Below are 19,263 nucleotides of genomic sequence, written 5' to 3' on the forward strand. Positions count from 1 at the left end.
AGGGTTTAAAGGGTTTTAGTTCTGCAGACTAAGTATGTGGCTATTAAACAAATTTAACATTTTTTTTATTTTAATATATTTTTCCTACATGTCTGCAGACTATGGTCTGTCAATACTGGGCCAGCTAATCTTGTGGTTACTATACTACATGTGTCGCCAAAGTGGGGGTCTTCAGTAAGAGGCCTGTGTAGAGTATGCATGAAACATACCCCCATCACCCCAGCTATAATGCAAAGCATAAAGCAGCACTCCCTGCTGTCTTCTCACAACTTCTGCCAGCCTCCACTATGAGCCACCAGTGTTGCAGGATCAGAAGCCTTCATCTCCTTGCGATGGTCAAACTAATAATACCAGCTGCTTAACTAATGCCCTCCCCCCACCTGACTTCTCTAGTGCATAAATCACTTAATTTCCTGACATCAGGAGCAATCTATGTCACACAGCCAGCCAGTATTATGAAAAAAGAAGTTATGTACTCACCATAGCATTCCATCTGAGTAGTTCTACTTCATTTGTCTTCAACCTGTGGGTACTGGATCTGTATCGCATCTGAGCCGGCAACTTCACAAGCATCTGGCTCTGAGCTCCAAGCTCTTTCCCTTACCCATAAAACACCACCACTACCTTCCAACCCTCAGATCCAGTTTGCTGCACCTTACACTGAACAACCTGATCCCAAAAACGCCTTACACTCCTAAAACCCGCTATAATGCTGTCCATATGGTAAGGCCAGGGAAGGTTGAAGACAAATGAAGTAGAACTACTCAGATGGAATGTTATGGTGAGTACATAACTTCTTTACCTGATGTAGTTTACTTCATCTGATCTTCAACCTGTGGGACAGAGTCCCCAGCTACTAAATACCAGGGTGGCCCTCATGGAAGGACATTCCGGAGCACCGCGGAATCAAAGGATGCTCTCCTTTGGGAAACCAAATCCAATTTATAGTGAGAAATAAAGGTATGAGATGAGGACCAAGTAGCCACAGAAGAAATGTCTAATGATACTCTTGACCAAAAGGCTGCAAAAGTAGCCATGGACTTAGTCAAGTGAGCTTTAACCTGGCCTGGAGGAGACAAACCTTTATCCTTGAAGATCTGAAGGATACATAATGGAGATCCACCTAGCAATGGTGACCTTACAGATAGATTTACCCAAAAAAGGTTTAGAAAAGGACACAAACAACTGGTCAGATTTACGAAAGGTTTTGGTCCTGTGTAAATAGAACCGTAACCGTATATGAACATCCAACAAATGCAACTTGTACTCCATTTTGTTTGTAAAATTTGGAAAGAAAAGAGGTAAATTAATAGTTTGATTGATATTAACCTCCGGTGCTACTTTTGGGAAAAAAAGGAGGATTGGTGCGAAGAGAAACCCTGTCCTGGTGGAAAATCATGTATGGAACCTTGACTGACAAAGCTTGCAGTTCTGAAACCCTCCTAGCAGAGGTGATAGCCACTAGAAATGCCTTCTTCCAAGGCAAAAATTTAAGATCTGTGGTTGCTGCAGGTTCAAATGGAGGAGCAACCAACACTAGAAGTACCATAGTAAGGTCCCACGGGGGAATGGAATCTTTGACTGGAGGACGTAAGAGAAAGCTACCTTTAATAAAAGCTTTGCACAATCTGGAAGAGGCTAAAGAAGCAGAATCCTCACCCACATGAAAATGATAAATGGTGGCTAGTTGAACCTTGACTGTAGACTATCTAGCTCCTTGTTGAAAAATATTTGCCAAAAAATCAAGAATAGCCGGAATGAGAGCCGTGAATGGATCTAAACTCCTTTGCGAAGCCCAAAAGGAAAAACACTTCCATTTGCTGCAATAAATCTTCCTGGTGGACGACTTATGAGCTGCCACCAGAATAGACCTGACCGAAGAAGACAATCCAGAAGTCCTAGCAATTAAGGGAACTGGAGCAGCCAAGCTGTGAGCCTCAGACTGTCCAGATTTGGATGAAGGACCCTCAAGGGGTGCAAAATAAGATCCTGAATGGGATCCAAGATCCAAGGAAGAGCTAGAAGATGAGACCAAAGGAAGGGAAACCATACCTGGTAAGGCCAAAATGGGGCAATGAGGATCACTTTACTTCCCCAGTCGACAAGCTTTCTGTAGAAACTTCAGAATAAGGGGTACAGGAGGATAAGCATAAAGAAGACAGGGAGGTCAAGCATGGACTAGAGGATCTCTGGGGGACTCCCCTGGTGGGGGTGGTTCAGAGCAAAGAACTCGCTGCGCTTTGCACTGGAAGGAGATACGAAGAGATCGCAGCAAGGCCAACCCCCACTCTAGAAAGATCTGCTCCACTACTGAAGGCTTCAGAGACCACTCGTAAGGCATCAGAATAGTCCAGCTTAGTTTGTATGTTAGAATTTTGGGGCATCCAGGAATACACGTTGCTACCAGAAAATGACCGGTGGAGATCACCCATTCCTAAACTCTCATGGCCTCACAACAAAGGGGGTAAGATCTGGTCCCTCAATGTTTGTTGATATACCAGACCACAGACATGTTGTCTGACTGGATTGCAATTGTTCCCAAAGGTAGAAAGGCATGAAGGGCCTGCAACTCTAAAAGGACCACCCTCATCTCCAGAACGTTTACATGCAAATTGGTCTTGATCAGAGACCACATGCCTTGGACCGTCCTTCCCGAACAATGCCCCCCCACCTTAGTTGGGAGGTGTCCATGGTCAATGTGGCCTGGGCAGGAGCTAGAACAAAAGGTCATCCCTCCAAGATTTCCAAAGACTGCATCCACTAAAGAAGGGACAACCTGCAGACTCGGCTGAGGTGTATTGGGTGCAACAACTGAATATACAAGGACCATTGTACCACTAGAGTCCACTGTAGTATTCGCATATGTAACAGAGCACATGGTAGGAGTGTTACCGTCGCTGTCACAAAACCTGGGGCCCTTAAGACCAACTCTGCTGATGGAAGGTGAGATCGGTAAATGAAGGCGACATGCATCCTTAAGTTTCGGACTCTCTCCAAGGTCAGGAAAACTTTTGTCTGTAGTGTGTCTATACGTGCCCCTATGCATTCTATCACCTGGACAGGATTCAGAAGAGATTTGGCTGTGTTGATTGTAATCCCTAGATAGTGTGCAAGCTTTAGGAAATAATCTCTGCTCTGACAAAGTAGACGCTTGGTGGGAACAGTAAGGAGCCAATCGTCCAGGTAAGGGTAGACCTGAATCCCCTGAAGCCTCAGGTGAGCTGCTACTACTGCAATCACTTTGGTGAATACCCTGGGGGCTGTGGTGAGACCAAAGGGTAGGGCTCGAAACTAATAATGGTTGGCTCCTAGCTGGAAGTGGAGAAACCTCCAGGAGCTTCTGTGCATCTTTATGTGATAGTAAGCATCCTGGAGGTCAAAGGAGCACATCCAGTCGCTCTCTTCTAGGTATGGCATGATGGACTGTAAAGTGACCATCTGGAACTTCTCTTTGGCAACTGACAGGTTCAGAGTAGATAGGTCCAGAATGGGCCTTAAGTCCCCAGTCTTTTTTGGCACCAAAAAGAACCTGGAGTAGATGCCCGATCCCGACTGATCTGGGGAGACAGGTTCATTGGCTCATTTCTCTAGCAGCTTGGAAACTTCTAGCTCTGCTGCCTTCCTTTGCATGGGTGGTACATCTGGGAGGTGTTTGTGAGGTGTAGGAGGAACCACAAATGGGATTGAATAGCCTCTGGAAATTATCTGAAGCACCCAACGGTCTGATAACATGGACTCCCATGCAGACAGATGCAATGACAGGCGATCCCCAACTGCATCCAGAGCAGAGTAGTTGGGCAACCCCTCAGGGTTGCTGTGTGGGCCTGTCCGAGAACAGTTCTCGAGACCCAAAATTTCTCGGATCCCCTCTGCCTCTGGGCTGGCATCTATCCTGTCCTCCTCTGCCTCTAGGAGAAGTAGAGCCCTGAGTGTCCCAGGAATACTGAGAATTCCGGAACCACATCTTCTTTTGCCCTCACTGATTCCGGGAAAAGGATCTTTGAGGGTTCGAGAAGCAGATTACAATGGCTGATAGTGTCTTCCTGTCTTTCTCACTATGGACCAGGGTCTCTTGCATGGTCTTACCAAAAAGGGAAGAGCCGTCATACAGGGCATTTGCAAAAGATGCCTTGAAAGGTTCCATGAACTGACAATCTGAGCCAGGCGTTTCGCCTCATGGACACGCGGACCCAGCTGCCCTAGTTGCTCCTTCAGTCGCGTGTGAGAGGAGTTGCACAGATGTGTTTAAAACCACTGTCAAGGTAGCCATCCTTGCGAAAAACTTAGCCCTGTCCTCCTGTGACATGGACTTTGGGGGAGACTCAGCCAGTTCCTTAATCAGGTCGCGCTGTAATCTAGTAACGTGGGCCAGATAGTTCAGTGCCCTGACAGAAAAGGTCACTGACGCATAAAACCACTTCCCTAGGCGGTCCGTCATCCTAACTCACAGTCAGGAGGATGGACAGAGGAACTCTCCTGGCCTAGTTCCTTTTTGGTGGCAGCTGCTACCACCATAGCGTCTACATAGGACCCTTTATTCCAAACTGGTCTGTCTGTAGGGGAGCTCAGTATTTTGTCCAGGGGTTTAGGGATTGGTTCCACAGTGTCTGGCTCCTTCCAAGCCCACTAGGTGACCAAGTCCACTAAAGGATCGGCAGGAGGGGACACCCAGGAAGTAGACGGGCCCATGCCAAAAGCCTCCAGGAACACGGATTCATCCGAGGAAGGTTTTGGGGTGGACCACCCTCCCCGCTGGCGCAAGATTTCCATGATGTCCCCGAAGGAGACATCCTCGGGAGGTGATCTGGGGGAACCTTCCCCATCATCCAAATCCATGTCCTCGGTGAGGGACTCCGGAGAGGAGTCCAAGTGCTCCTCTTGCACGTATGCTTGTGAGGAACCTCTCTGGTGGGGCTTTCCGGAGGGAACTCACAAACCACTTCTTGTTCCACGGGGGAACCACCTGGGGCTCCTCGAGCACGGGCTGTCCCTGTGGTAAAATGATGGGATTCACACACAAAGCAGAAGGTGTCAGGGCAGAGAGTGAGCTTCCTGGGACACCCATTAAGGGAACCAATCTCCCCGGATCAGACATGAGAATCGGAGCAGAGCCCGAAGTAGATGGTGCTCCGATGGGGGGGGGGGGCATGACCCAACGAGGTCGAAGCCGATGGAAACAGCTCCACCCCCTCAGATCTGACACTCAGGCTCCGGCTCTGACAGCCACACGGATCTGACCTAGTCAGATCCGACACGTTCCAAGCAACTGCCACATTGAGGAGATAGGTACCATCACCACCGACCCCCTGACTAGAGGCACTCTTGGATCCATGTACTCTGAAACTGGGGGTTGGATCGGAGAATGAGATATAGGTGTAAAGAAGGGAAGCGAGCTCCCCCTCCATAGGGAGAGGGGGCTGGCAAGTCTCCCATCTGAATTTGTGTGCAAATAAGTCTCCGCATCATTTTATCCATGTCGACTTCACAGAGACTATGGGTGGACTGTGACGAAGCCACGGACTCTGACCTGGCTGGTTGAGGAACCGAGGCTCTAGAGGGTGGTCTGGGCTCCTCCACCTCCGGAGAAAACCTAGGAGATCAGAGCTGAGGGGAGTCATGGTGCCTAGACTCACTTTTGGTAGGAGGTCCGAGGACCTCTTTCTCTTCTCAGGTCAGTGCTCTCTCTTCTTCTCTCTGCCTTTTCTATGCTCTGCTTCCACAGGTTTAGAGGCAGAAGAATGAGTCCCAGCCTGGGAGAGAGGACAAGGAAGGACAGGAGTAGAAGGAGAGGCGGTCACAGCAACAGCTGTGACGAAAGCAGAACAGGAGGTGGCCGCCTCTGTAGAAGGGAGCAGGCTCTTCATAACTAATTTGGCCCGCCAATCCTTAAGGGCACGCGGGTTAAAACCCGTGCAAATAGAGCAACCAGTGGTTAAATGGGCTGCACCTAAACAAAGCACGCAAAGAGTGTGGCCATCAGCAGGTGACAATTTATGGCCACACTCAGTGCATTTCTTGAAAACTTGTTTAGGGAGATCTGACATATCTCACTACACAACAAGAACAAACTTTAGAAAACACACTCCGCTCACCACACACTCAAACAAGCACTCGGAAGGCTGAGGAGGGGGAGGGGAAGACTAACTACTACAAACTACCTAACTACCTAAAGTTGACACACCAGCGATGGGGAGGAAGAGAGGAAACCTATACTATCAAGCACACACACAAAAAACACTAATCACTGGGAAAAAAAAACTACTCACAACTTGGAGCTCAAGAATCACAATGCATTGGATAGCAGCGGCAATCGAGATCTGAGGGTTGGAAGGTAGTGGTGGTGTATTATGGGTAAGGGGAGGAGCTCGGAGCAGATGTTTGTGAAGTTTCCGGCTCAGATCCGATACAGATCCGGTACCCACAGGTTGACGATCAAATGAAGTAAACTACTTCAGATCAAATGTATTAGTCAGTTTAAGAACAGCATATTGCTTAGCACAGACGTGACATACTTTAAAATGATGTAATTTATCTCAGTATCTTCTGCATTCCTCTACCCTTCTATATTTGCCTACCTGAACAAAAAATAAATAAATAGAGACTGAAGCTCCTCAGGATAATTGTTCCTATTTCTTACACACTTAGGGGCATTCTTTAATTATTTCAGGTATTCATCTCTCTCCCATTCTTCATAATCCTTAAGGAACTCACTATTCTTCTGTATAAAACTTGTGTGATGGCTTTGTGTATCCGGTACAAAAGCGATGAAAGCTGTGTACTTATCCTAATTTTAGGTCTTCAAGTAATCTATTAGGATTAAATGTCACAGATGTTAGGACTGCTCTGGGAGTAAGTTTCTGATGCTTCATGACTCCTCGCTAAATTTTCATCATACATCTCTCTACTTCTAAAAGAGAAGCACAAATGCTATGATTCAACAGCTACATCTATCCAAAAGAAAAAGAGGGAAGGAAGAACAAATACAATAAAAAAACAGGAGTTTATTAACATCAACATCATTTTTCTACCATAAATGTAATCTTTGGTAACCTTAGGATTCCATTTCTGCTGATGTCCCAATTGGGCTGATTAGGCATTCCAGTTTGCTCATGGAAACAGGAGTGGAGGCTTTGTAGCAGAACAATGCCTATTCATTTCATAATGGGTTTATTCCTGCTGAGGGCCCAAGTCAATGCCATTGAAAATATGCTAAACTTAGATGTGGTTGTCTCCGAAAGGTTCGTTTCATCCAGTAATGCTGTGACTTTTCTTTGGGGCACTTAACAGATGAACTTCAGAAGACCCAAAAGACAAGTCCCAAAAACCTGCACAAAAAACATGTACAATATATACAACAATATACTGGTTATCAAAGGCTTTGATATATACATGTAAACTCTAGATCCACATCTAAACACGGGAGAGAATGGATGAAAGGATAGTCAGCAATGGCAAAAGCATTGAAATACATAAACAAGAAAATGTATCTCCATATTCAGTAGGTACAATTATATAACTTGCAGTACTATGTTCTTCTTTCAGCTTTTCCCGGCTGCAGTCCTGACTATTGGGTAGAATCCAAAGCAGAGGAAAGGGAGGTTGGCAAATTATAAGGAAGTAGGAGCTGATAACATGCCTTGCAAAACAGCAGTGGCAAAGCCAGCCCTAGACTTAGAGTAGATAGGAAGATGATAATGCTTAGAGAAAGTATGTACTGAACTCCAAGTAGCTGCTTCCAAAATATCCTTAGTTGCCACCCCCCTTAGAAATGCTGTTGAAGTGGCAGTAGCCCTAGTGGAATGAGGCCTAATCCCAGCTGGAATCTCCTTGCCATGATGGGAATAACAAAATGCAATGCAAAGCCAATCCACCGGAGATAGTTTGTTTTGACACAGGCTTGCCCTGTGAACTCAAGGCAAAAGAAACAAACAACTGCTGAGACTGCCTAAAATCCTTAGTCCTGCTTAAATAATATCTCAATTGCCTGTGTACATCTAAAGTGTGCAAAATCTTTTCCCCTTTATTTTGGGGATCTGCATAAAAGTAGGCAAATGAATAGTTTGGTTTAAAGCCACACTAGAAACCACCTTAGGCATAAAGGAAGGATTAGTACGTAATGATACCCTATCCTTATGAAAAATCAAAAAAGGCTCAACCGCCATAAGGGCCTGTAACTCAGAAACCCTTCTTGCAGAAGTAATGGCCAACAAAAAAGCAGTCTTCCATGACAAGTATTTCAGTTCAGCAGTAGCTGCAGGCTCAAAAGGTTGTAGAGTAAGTTTTTCCAACACAAAATTGAGATCCCAAGCAGGAGTAGGAGCTCTACGTGGGGGTCTTATATTCTTTGCCCCTCTAAGAAACTGCTTGAACAAAGGATGCGAAAACAAAGGTGGGTCACAATCATAATGAGCTGAAATTGCTGCAGCATGAATCTTAATGGAAGAGAAGGACAAACCTTTGTCCAATAACCCAGTAAGATATTGAAGAGCCACACTCAAATTAGGCTCAGAAATCTCCAAATTCTTTGCTGTACTCCAAAATAAAAATCTCTTCCATTTGTCTCCGTACACCTTCCCTGTACTAGGTCGCCTAGCTTCCATAATCACATTTAAAACTTGTTGAGGAAGTTGAGACCTGCTGTGCTTCAAGAGAGAATATGCCAGGCTGTTAGATGAAGAGAGTGAAGCTTGACATTGAGCAGATGACCCTCCTTCTGAGATAACAAATGAGGAATCAGAGGTAAAGGCCATGGAGGCTTCTTTACCAGACTCCATAGTAGTGGATACCAGTGTTGCCGAGGCCAATCTGGAGCTATCAAAATCATCCTTGGCCTGTCTTGTCTGACCTTTAATAATACCTTTGGAAGAAGAGGCAGAGGTGGAAAGGCATAGACATGAAGGTTTTTCCAACTGAAAGACAGAGCATCCACTTTCCAAGCTGTGTGATGAAACCCTTTGTGCAATACTTTGGCAGCTGGTGGTTTAGTGGAGAAGCGAACAGATCTATGTCTGGAGTTCCCCATGACACTGTCAATTTCTGAAATACATGAAGATCCAGTTTCCACTGTGGGGATCCATGATTTGTCTGCTTAACACATCTGCTAGGGAGTTCTGTGCTCCTGGCAGAAACCTTGCCTGAAGAGTTAGTTGCAGGCTTAACGCAGTCTCCCATAAAATCATTGCTTGCCTGCATAGAGGATAAGAATGTGTTCCCCTTGCTTGTTGATGTACCACATGACAGTTGTGTTGTCTGTTAGAATCAACACCTGCCCTGGAAGAAGTAACTCCTTGAAAGCCATCAATGCAAACTGGACTGCTAACATCTCCTTCATGTTGATATGTAGATGCTGTAGTCTGGCAGGCCACTTGTCTTGTATCCACTTTCCATTTAGATGAGCTCCCCAAGCAGTGTCCGAGGCATCTGTCGTTAAAATCTGACTCGCCTCTGGCCGGGTCACAGAGAGTCCCTTTGTTTAGGTGACATTCCTGAGCCCACCACAAGAATTCCTTTGAAGGCAAGGTATTATTTGGATGACAGTGTCCAAATCCTGGCAGTGCTGTGTCCATACACTTTTGAGATACCATTGCAGCTTCCTCATATGCAGTTTGGCATTGGGAAGCACCAGAATACAAGATGCCATGAACCCTAATGCTTGAAGGACTGTCCTTGCAGTCAGCACCGACTGATGAGATAGTTGATGGAAGTAAAGTGACAGACTCTTTTGTTTGTCCGGGGTTAAAAAGGCCATCTGGCTGCTGTATTCAGTCTCACACCCAGAAAGCACATGTCTTGAGAGGGTACTAGACTGACTTTATTTCGTTCACAGAATACCCTAGGCATCTTAGCACTGCTATGACATATTCCAGATGCTGTAGAAGGTCTTCCTTTTCTTGAGCCAGAATCAGGCAGTCGTCCAAGTAAGGATAGATTTGAATGCCTTGAAGCCTGAAGTAAGCTATCACTGGAGCCAGAACCTTCGCGGAATACTCTGGGCGCAGTAGATAAGCCAAAGGGCAATGCAGAGAACTGATAATGAAAATCTCCAGTTCGAAACCGCAGATACTTTCTGCAACTTAGCCTTATAGGCACATGAAGGTAAGCTTCCTTGAGATCCAAAGTTACCATCCAGTGATCCTTGCTCAGCAGAGGTAACAGTTGTTGTAACGTCAACATCTTGAACTTGGGAATGTCCAGATAAGTGTTGAGGATAGATAAATCCAAAATTGGTCTCCACATGTTCCCCTTCTTTGGTACTAGGAACAGGCGAGAATAAAATCCGAAGCCCCTTTCTGACACAGGGACTGGCTGAATGGCCCCTATCTGGAGTAACTGAGAAACTTGCTTGTGAGCCTCTTTTCTTTGTGGAGGAGGAACATCTGGCATGCCCTTGAAAGGGCATCGTGTGGAAATAAAATCTGTAACCGTGATGAATGATATCCAGCACCCATCTGTCTTGAGTGATTAAATCCCAATTTTCTTTGAAAAGAGACAGTCTTCCTCCCAAAGGAGCTGCCAGACGAGAATCCACTGGCAGCTGAAAAGGCAGGTCATTGGGTCTGCTTACGAAAGGACTGACCCCTGCCCTCACCAGAAGTCTGAGCAGGTGAACTCTCTGATCTAGGCCTAAATGAACCTTGAGCCCTGCCCCTACCACGTCTAGACCTACCCCTAGACTGGGAACCATAAGCAGGATATGTCCACCCCTTAGCAGGCCAATTTCTACTAAACTTCGGAGGCTGCACCTGCAAAAAATCAGTCTGCATAGACTTAGCTTTGTCCTCCATTTTCTTTAAAACTGCTTCCACAGGCGGTCCAAACAACACATCAGACTGTAAAGGAGCATCCAAAATCCTGGTCTTAACATGCTCAGCTAAATTCTGATCCTTCAACCAGGCATGTCTGCGAAGAACAGAACTAGTAGCAGCCACCCTCGAGGAGGCCTGAACAGCATCAAAACCACACTGCAAAGAATGCTTACCCACTTGTTCAGACACATGAACCAAATCCAGCAATTCTTTACACTCAATACCTTCCGCCAAAGCATCCACCTTAGATTTCAATTGTGAAAGGAGATAATTCTGATATTTTAGCATGTGAAACTGACAATTCAACGCCTGCATGGCTAGAGTGGAAGAAGTATACACTTTCTTACCCCACCTATCCAAAGCCCTTGCCTCTTTATCAGAAGGTACAGGATTTTTAACCACAGAAGCTTTAACACCTTTAGGCCCCTGAGAAACAGTTTCTGGGTCCGCCCTAGGACTCTTAAACAAATACTTATGAGCTTGGGCACCCTATAATACCTATCAGGCTTAACAGGAGCAGGAGGCAAGGAGTCAGGGTTCAGGGAAGCCTCTGCAAAACATCCTCCACCACATTCAACACAGGAGGAATAGCTAAAGGCCTATGCTGGGGTAAAACAAGAATTCCCTAAGCCTTTTCCTGGAATCAGAGTAATCCTGGCCTTCCCATTTAAAAGTGCTCCTCATGGAGTGAAGAGTCTCTGAAAATGAAAAATCCTCAGGAGGAGAAGCTGTAGGAGTGGAATCATCCACATCCGAATCAGAATAAGTAGGAAACTCTTGTAAGTCTTCCACAGAAGACTCTGAAGCCTGTGAACACTGTTCAAAACTATCAAACTCTGTTCCACCCTAGGCCTCTTATCAGGCGGGGCATAGAACCTCTAATTAGAGTAATCAAATCTTCTGCCATTTTAAGCATATGTTTCTTAGGCACAGAGCCCGAAATGCTAGGAGAAGCCCCCACAGAAGCTGAACTCGGTCTACCTCTAAAAGAAGCTTTGGCAACAGAAGGAGAGGCCCTAACTACCTTGGGAAGAGAGGGAAGAACAGTTACCTCCGAAGCCCCTCAGCCTGGCCTACCTCCTGAGAGGCACATCCTGTAACAATAAAGTATCTGCCTGAGACTCCATGGAGACTCCTGGCAAAACCTCTGGCTCCACTGAGCCTACTAAAGAACCGACGTCCGGGACTGCGGTTCCTCACCCTAGGCTTCACTGTTTTGTCCTTGCGCTTCTTGGATGAAGCGGGCGTCGGAGCATCCGACGGCATATTATAATTGCAACGCTTTCCAAACACCAACCTAGCACAATCTAGCCTCCTCTTAATAGTGCGCTTGTTAAATCTAGCACAAGAGCGGCAACCAACAACGACGTGCTCAGGCCCTAAACAAGGTATACACAATGTATGATAATCCCTATGCGGTATCTGCTTCCCACAAGAAATACAGTTATTCACTTTTTCTGACATCCGGTTAAATACTGAGGCAAGAAAAAACCAAAATGTTCTTACTTAGCCAACTCTGTTTCGGTCTGAAACTCCGGTTTCGGAAAATCTCAGAACGCCAACCTGCACTCGCAAAATTGCTTCTGCATCGGACCATGCGGCAAAAAAGACTGAGGAAATGACGTCGGTCATGCGCATTAGTACCCTGACGTACTGACGTCAGTCTAAGGCGCCATGACCGACGTCAGCCTTATACTCTGGTATTCGGGCCGACTGGGACGCGGACTATACCCAATAGTCAGGACTGCAGCAATGGAAGACGAAGAACATCAGGAGTTTATTAACATCAGACTGGGGGAAGACTGGGTTGGGATAGTATTACTAAACATATACCAACCTTCTTACAGATCCATCTTTACAGTAAAGCACATCATTTTCACATCTAATAAATGCATAATCTTTGGTAACCTTAGGACAATGTAGCTACTGAACGAGCACGGGAGAATGAAAACGTAGTGAAGCCAGCAATGGAGAGATTCTAATGTTATAGTTTCCAATGTGCTCTCTCTGGTTTCCCTTAACCATGGGGATGGAAGAACTAGAAACTAATCACCTTTCTCTTTACCTTAAAAATTGCTTCAGCTAACTTTTCACAGTCTGTGGGGTGGGGCAGAATGGAGACAAGGTAATATTTTGGGAAGGTGGTGCAATCCATTCTGATTGTATGGTGGAGACTGATCAAATCTTCAACCAATTTCTGCTGATGTTCAAGCAACCTGGAGGCTGATTAGGCATTCCTAAGTTTGCTCATGGAAACAGGAGTGGAGGCTTTGTAGCAGAACAATGCCTATCCATTTCATAATGGGTTTATTCCTGCTGAGGGCCCAAGTCAATGCCATTGAAAAATATGCTAAACTTAGATGTGGTTGTCTCCTTGGAAAGGTTCGTTTCATCCAGTAATGCTGTGACTTTTCTTTGGGGCACTTAACAGTAGCAAAGTTGAACTTCAGACAGACTGCAAAACGATTAGTCTTCTGGATCTTGTTTACACAAAATACATGTAGTGTGTCCATTGTATCACCCTACCACAAGTAAACTGGTTGATCAAAGGCTTTGATATGTCGATGGAAAGCTCTAGATCCAGCACATCAAAACACGGGAGGGAATGGATGAAAGGATAGTCAGCAATGGCAAAAGCACTGAAATACATAAACAAGAAAATGTATCTTCATATTCAGAAGTAACAATTACATAACTATACATGCAGTACTACGTCTTCTTCTTTCAGCTTTTCCCGGTTAGGGGTCGCCACAGCAGATCATCAGTCCACTCATGATTGGCAGTGGAGTTTTACGGTGTTGAGTTGCCAGCCTGGCGCCCAACCTTCCACAGAAGGCACACACATGCACACACTCACACCTAGGGCTAATTTAGTGTATCCAATCCACCTACTGCATATGTCTTTGGGATGTGGGAGGAAACCGGAGCACCCAGAGGAAACCCACGCGACCACAGGGAGGACATGCAGACTCTGCACAGAAGGCACCCCAGCTGAGAATCGAACCGGAGAACCTCTTACTGCGAGGCGGCAACGCTAACTGCTACACCACCGTGGCCACCCAAATATACATGCAGTACTAAAGGTGGATAATCCATCTGCTTGAGAGAGACAGAAAATCTTGATATGTCAATTATATACAGAACTGTTTGTGTAACAAGAAATGGAGGACAGACCAATAAGATGCTTGATGAGACTGAGGGTGGGAGCAAAGAAATTTATGAAAGTCTTATGTGCCAGGCCACCTTAATCCATGTGATACATAGTCCTTATGGCTTCCAAAGAATGACCATTTTTGTCATTGAGGTCAAATGTTCCGTAACTCCACACCAAATATCACTCATCTGCTCCAGGGTTTGGCATGCAATGGGTCTCAGGAAGGGGACTGTGATTCATTTCCAGAACTGACGTAACTCCTCAGAATTGCTGTGGGTCCCTTGAAAGCAGTTGTCTGTTTGGTCTCTTCTCCGCCAGGGACTTCAGCACATAACCATGTGCCCCACAGCCTCCCCTTGAGAAGTGGCAACTCACTTAAACCATACCTTTCCTCTGTCCTTTATGAGCAATGGCAGGTGCCTCACCAGTTAACTGTATTTTGGCTGTCTGGATCACAGTCAGTACTTTATTGGTCTAGGTTAACAGAGCTGGCCAGCTCTTACTTTAATAACACAAAAGTATCCAATGTAGAACAATTAATCTAATATTGTATTAGCAACTTAGTGAGGAAAAGAAAAAAAACAAACCCTTGTCTGGGCACTGAAACCAGGACTCCCTGAATTCTGTGCTGTTGTCACTGCCACTAAACCAGCAATAAGTGTCTGGGTGGTTACATACCTGGTTTCTCCCACAAGCAGTTGTTTCTCCTTTGAACTAAGAAACTCCCCTGATGACAATTTTAAGCACATAAGCTTCCTGTACAGACCAAACAGTTAGCCAAGCGTCATATTAACATCTCATTGAGAAAGGAAACACAGATCCTTGTCTGCATACTGAATCCAGGACTCTCCACTTACAACTTTTGGATTTTACCTGTTTCCCATCCCTTAAATTCCCCTCCTTTTTAATAAATATGTAGGGACACAAAAAAGCCTTTCTTTTATTTTAGTTCATTTTATTTTTATCTTGGCTATTACAGGTGCATGGTCAAACATCATTAGTTTATGTGTCTCATTACTTTTTTATCAAACACACATGCTTGTATAAAACACTGTTTCTATGCAGTCTAGTACTGTTATTTTATCTTGGGGAATAATATGTAAACTCCTTCTGAACTGCTGCTACCAAAGTAACATTATCCATTCCAAATATCTTCATAATCGTTTTTTTTTAATCTGTCTTCTTTAGTTAGAATTTGTCTTCTAAGGCCTCTTTATAGATCCTTACTGTTACACAGTAAATTCCAGCTACCACCTACATATAAAATGATCTGCAGAAAGCTTATTATTTCTCCCAAAATTATTCTAAGCTCCATAACTGCAGTTTTAGAGGGAATGTACATTCATGCTACACTAAACTTCTTTCCTGCAAGCATCTTTTCACTGCCACAAATCTTCCATTACTATCTTTTTTCCTGTTCATAGGATCATAGGAGGTTACTAGGCTGCTGGTCCGGAGCGTAGTCAAGAGTTTAGCCCATGTTTGGACAAATCAGCACCCAAAGCCCCTGTACAGCAGGGACACAGGTAGAATCCCAGCGGTGTGTTTTCTGTTCCCAATCCAGTTATCCAGGTTGCGCTTAAAAAGGGACATTGAGGTACTCTGCTCGACATTGACAGGGAGTCTATTCCACAGATGGGGGAGTCTTTGGGACACAAATCTGTCCCGCAAACAAGACTTATTGATATCACAGACCAGGATGAGGTTGTACATATGGATTGCTTGAGTGCAGCTTGACTTGTAGATATGCAGCAATCCCATCAAGGCGGGTCTGAAATATCTTTGTATGCCAGACAGAGGTCACCTCTGAGGAGTCTGTATGAAACTGAGTAGAGGGACAGGGCTTTTAACCTATCTGTGTAGGGTAGATGTTTGAGGCCCTGGATTCTCCTGGTGAGGAACTTCTGTGGTCTCTCCAGCTGCTGCATGTGCTTTGCGAGGTACGTGCAAGAAGGGGGCACTGTACTCAATAACTGGCCTTATAAGGGAAGAATACAGGGATAAACTCTTCCAAAAATGAAAACTGGCAAAAACACAAAAAAGGCAGCAGCGAGGCCACAAAAAACACAGTTTTATTCAGAATGTAGTAAGCGCTTTTGTCTGTGATAATCCACCAACTTCTTCAGACAATTAAAATCACAACCTCCTACAACTTAAATGATATTATTTAAGTTGTAGGAGGTTGTGATTTCAATTGGTCAAAGAAGCTGGTGGATTATCACTGACGAAAGCACTTACTACATTCTGAATAAAACGAAGAATACAGGGATGTTATGACCTCTTTTGTCCCTGGATGAGATACCCTTACTTATGAGGTGGGCCATGTAGAAAGCTTTCCGTACAACAGAAGCAACATGGTGGTCAAAAGTCAGGTTGCTATCAACCTGGGTGCCCAAAAAACTCACTGCTGATCCTGTACTTAGAACACTGTTATTAATGTGATAATATGTGGGGACGTCACTCTCCCCAAAAGGGATGATGACGCATTTTTGGCATTCAGCTTAAGAGCATGTTTTTGGCACCGGTCATTTGTTTGAGTGAGACCCTCTTGGAGGATGTCCACATCACTTGGGGAATTGATGACTGTGCCCAGCTTGCAGTCATCTGCAAACTTGGTTAGCCATAGCCCACTAGTTTTGTCCTGCGTCTCAGAGAAGTATATCCCAAATAACAGAGGCCCCAAGACCAATCCCCGGGATACTCTTGTTTGTTATGGGTCTACTGCTTGAGGTGGCTTCCCCTATTTTGATTAGATGGGTTCCATCAGTGAGCCAGTTTGCTACCCATCTCGTAACATATGGATCTATGCCTAGTTGAGAGTATTTATCTATTATGCCAGAGTGGGGAATAGTGTCAAAGGCTTTGGCCAGATCAAGGTAGGCGATGTGTACCATCTTCCTCTCATCCATGGCTTTGGTGACCGTCTCAAAGAAGTCGACCAGATTTAACAGACATGACCTCCCCTTGACAAAGCCAAACTGTGTGTGGTTCAGTGTTTGGAGGTTGCCAATGTCCCTGTTAATGAGGTCCATGGTAATCCATTCCATGGCCTTGCAGATCAGGCTAGTTAGGCTGATGGGTCTATAATTTCCTGGATATGTGGACACTCCACCTTTGTGTAAAGCGATGACAGTGGCTGTCCTCCACTTGGCTAGGACAAGCTGGTGCTCAGGCTTTGGTTGAATAGGATGCCTAATAGTGCTGCAAGTTCATGCCTGAAATCATGCAGGATGCAGCCTGAGATGTTATCAGGTCTCATGGTGGCTGCATCTTTTGCCTTTGAGAGGGCAGTGATGAGCTGTTCCCTAGAGATAAGGGGTAGGGAGCAGGTACTGGGGAAGTCCTGATTTACTGATGGGTGGGAACAGAGGGGAGAAGTTTTCACAGAATCTACCAGCCAGTAGATTGGTTATATCTACATCATTTGTGTATGTGGCTTTCTTCACCACCAGTTCTGAACAGATCCTGATGCTTCCTTTGAGATTACGGACATATGTGAAGAAGGCCTTATGATTGCCTCTAGTAGATGTGGCCAATTTGGACTCCAAGTTGGCTTTAGAGGATTTCAGTACTGCTTTTATTTGCTTGCTCAGGCTAAGGAGAGATTGCTTCCAATTGGGCACCTGCTCCTTCTTGGTCCTGGACAGCAATTTTTGCTTTTTGTTATATAGTTTATTTATTGCAGATGTCCACCAGACAGGTTTATTCTTCCTTGCGGAGGATGACTTTGCCTTTTCCGGTATTCCTGATTCCATGCATCTATATAAATGCTTGCATAGTGCTTTGGTGTAGATTTGGACATAGGTCCCAGTTCCTACAGTGGGGGAGGGGGCTGTGAAGCTGTTTATACCATCCCTCAGGAGGCTGTAATCAGCTTTGGAGAAGTTTTTTTGTTTGACCCTAGCTAGAGGGTGGTCAGAAAAGAGTAAAATCCCAAGAAGGAAGGACATCCCTGATCAGTATCAGCAAGAAACTGCGATCCCTCATAAAATCATCCAAGGCTAGCTTCGAAAGAAAAATTGCCAAGGACTCCAAAGATAACCACAAAGCATTCTTCAGCTATGTCAAGAACCTAAGTGGAAACTCTCAGATCTGCTCTGAGTTAGTGCAGAATGGCACAAAATACACTGAACCGACTACTATTGCCAACATTCTGGCAGATAGGTTTAGTGCAAACTTCACCCCCCTCTCACCCCCTAAAGGGCCCATAAACATACCAGAAGAATGTACAGCCCCAGCAATGACTGACACACAGGTTAAAACAGCCCTATCCAAAGCTGAAAACACAGCTTCAATGGGACCGGACTGTGTCCCAGGCTGTGTCTTACATGAGCTCCAAAATGAATTAACCCCTCACCTAAACACACTGTTCAAACTCAGCCTCTCTACAGGCTACATATCCATAGAGTGGCGCACAGCAACAGTTATCCTGCTCTAACAAAGGTGGAGCCACAATGGACCCCAGGAACTATCGCCCTATAAGCCTGACTAGCCTGGTCTGCAAGGCTATGGAGCGCATCATCATGGAACTCATTAACAGAGACACTAGGAACCTCCAAACATTGGACCCTACCCAATTTGGCTTTGTTAAGGGCAGATCATGCCTCCTAAACCTGGTGGACTTCTTTGAGACAGTTACCAAGGCTTTAGACGAGGGAAAGGAGGTCCACACAGCCTGCCTAGACCTCGCAAAGGCTTTCGACACCATTCCCCATTCTGGTATTATAGACAAGCTCACCAGCCTGAACATAAACCCCTACATCACGAGATGGGTTGCCAGTTGGCTCATGGATAGAACCCACACAGTGAGAGTTGCAGGCTCTAGGTCCAACTCTAAACCGGTTACAAGTGGCATCCCCCAGGGCTCAGTCCTGGGACCCCTTCTGTTTGGTATATACTTCTCAGAGGTACAGGCAAGCACAGGAGGACTATGGCTGACCAAGTTCACAGACGACTGCAATCTGGAGGCCATAACTGACTCGCCGGCTGATACAGAATCCTCCAAAAGGGTCTCACTGAGATGGATACCTGGTGTCAAAATCATGGCCTCAAGCTAAATGCAAAAAAGTGCATAGTCATCCCCTTTGGAAAAAACAAAGTACCTGCAAACTACCACATACATGGTAGTCCCCTAAAAAAAGAAAATGTAATAAGGGATCTGGGGACCCAAGTAGATAGTAATCTCTCCTTTGTTAATCATATTGCCAAGGTGGTTAGAAAATCCTTCTATGTGGCCCACCTAATCACAAAAGGGTTCGTATCTAGAACACAAGAGGTTATTGTGCTCCTCTGCTCATCACTCAT

The 19,263-nt window shown here is 45.3% G+C and overlaps 1 protein-coding gene across 2 annotated transcripts in view; it reads right to left on the reverse strand.

Moving 5' to 3' along the window:
- ENTPD7 (ectonucleoside triphosphate diphosphohydrolase 7) overlaps window positions 1–19,263 on the reverse strand; it is a 1,330,884-nt gene that overhangs the window by 625,880 nt on the left and 685,741 nt on the right. The window lies entirely within an intron of this gene.

This window comes from Protopterus annectens, chromosome 14.part0 (genome assembly GCF_019279795.1).
Source record: "Protopterus annectens isolate FY-2018-M chromosome 14.part0, PAN1.0, whole genome shotgun sequence".
Taxonomy (NCBI): domain Eukaryota; kingdom Metazoa; phylum Chordata; order Ceratodontiformes; family Protopteridae; genus Protopterus; species Protopterus annectens.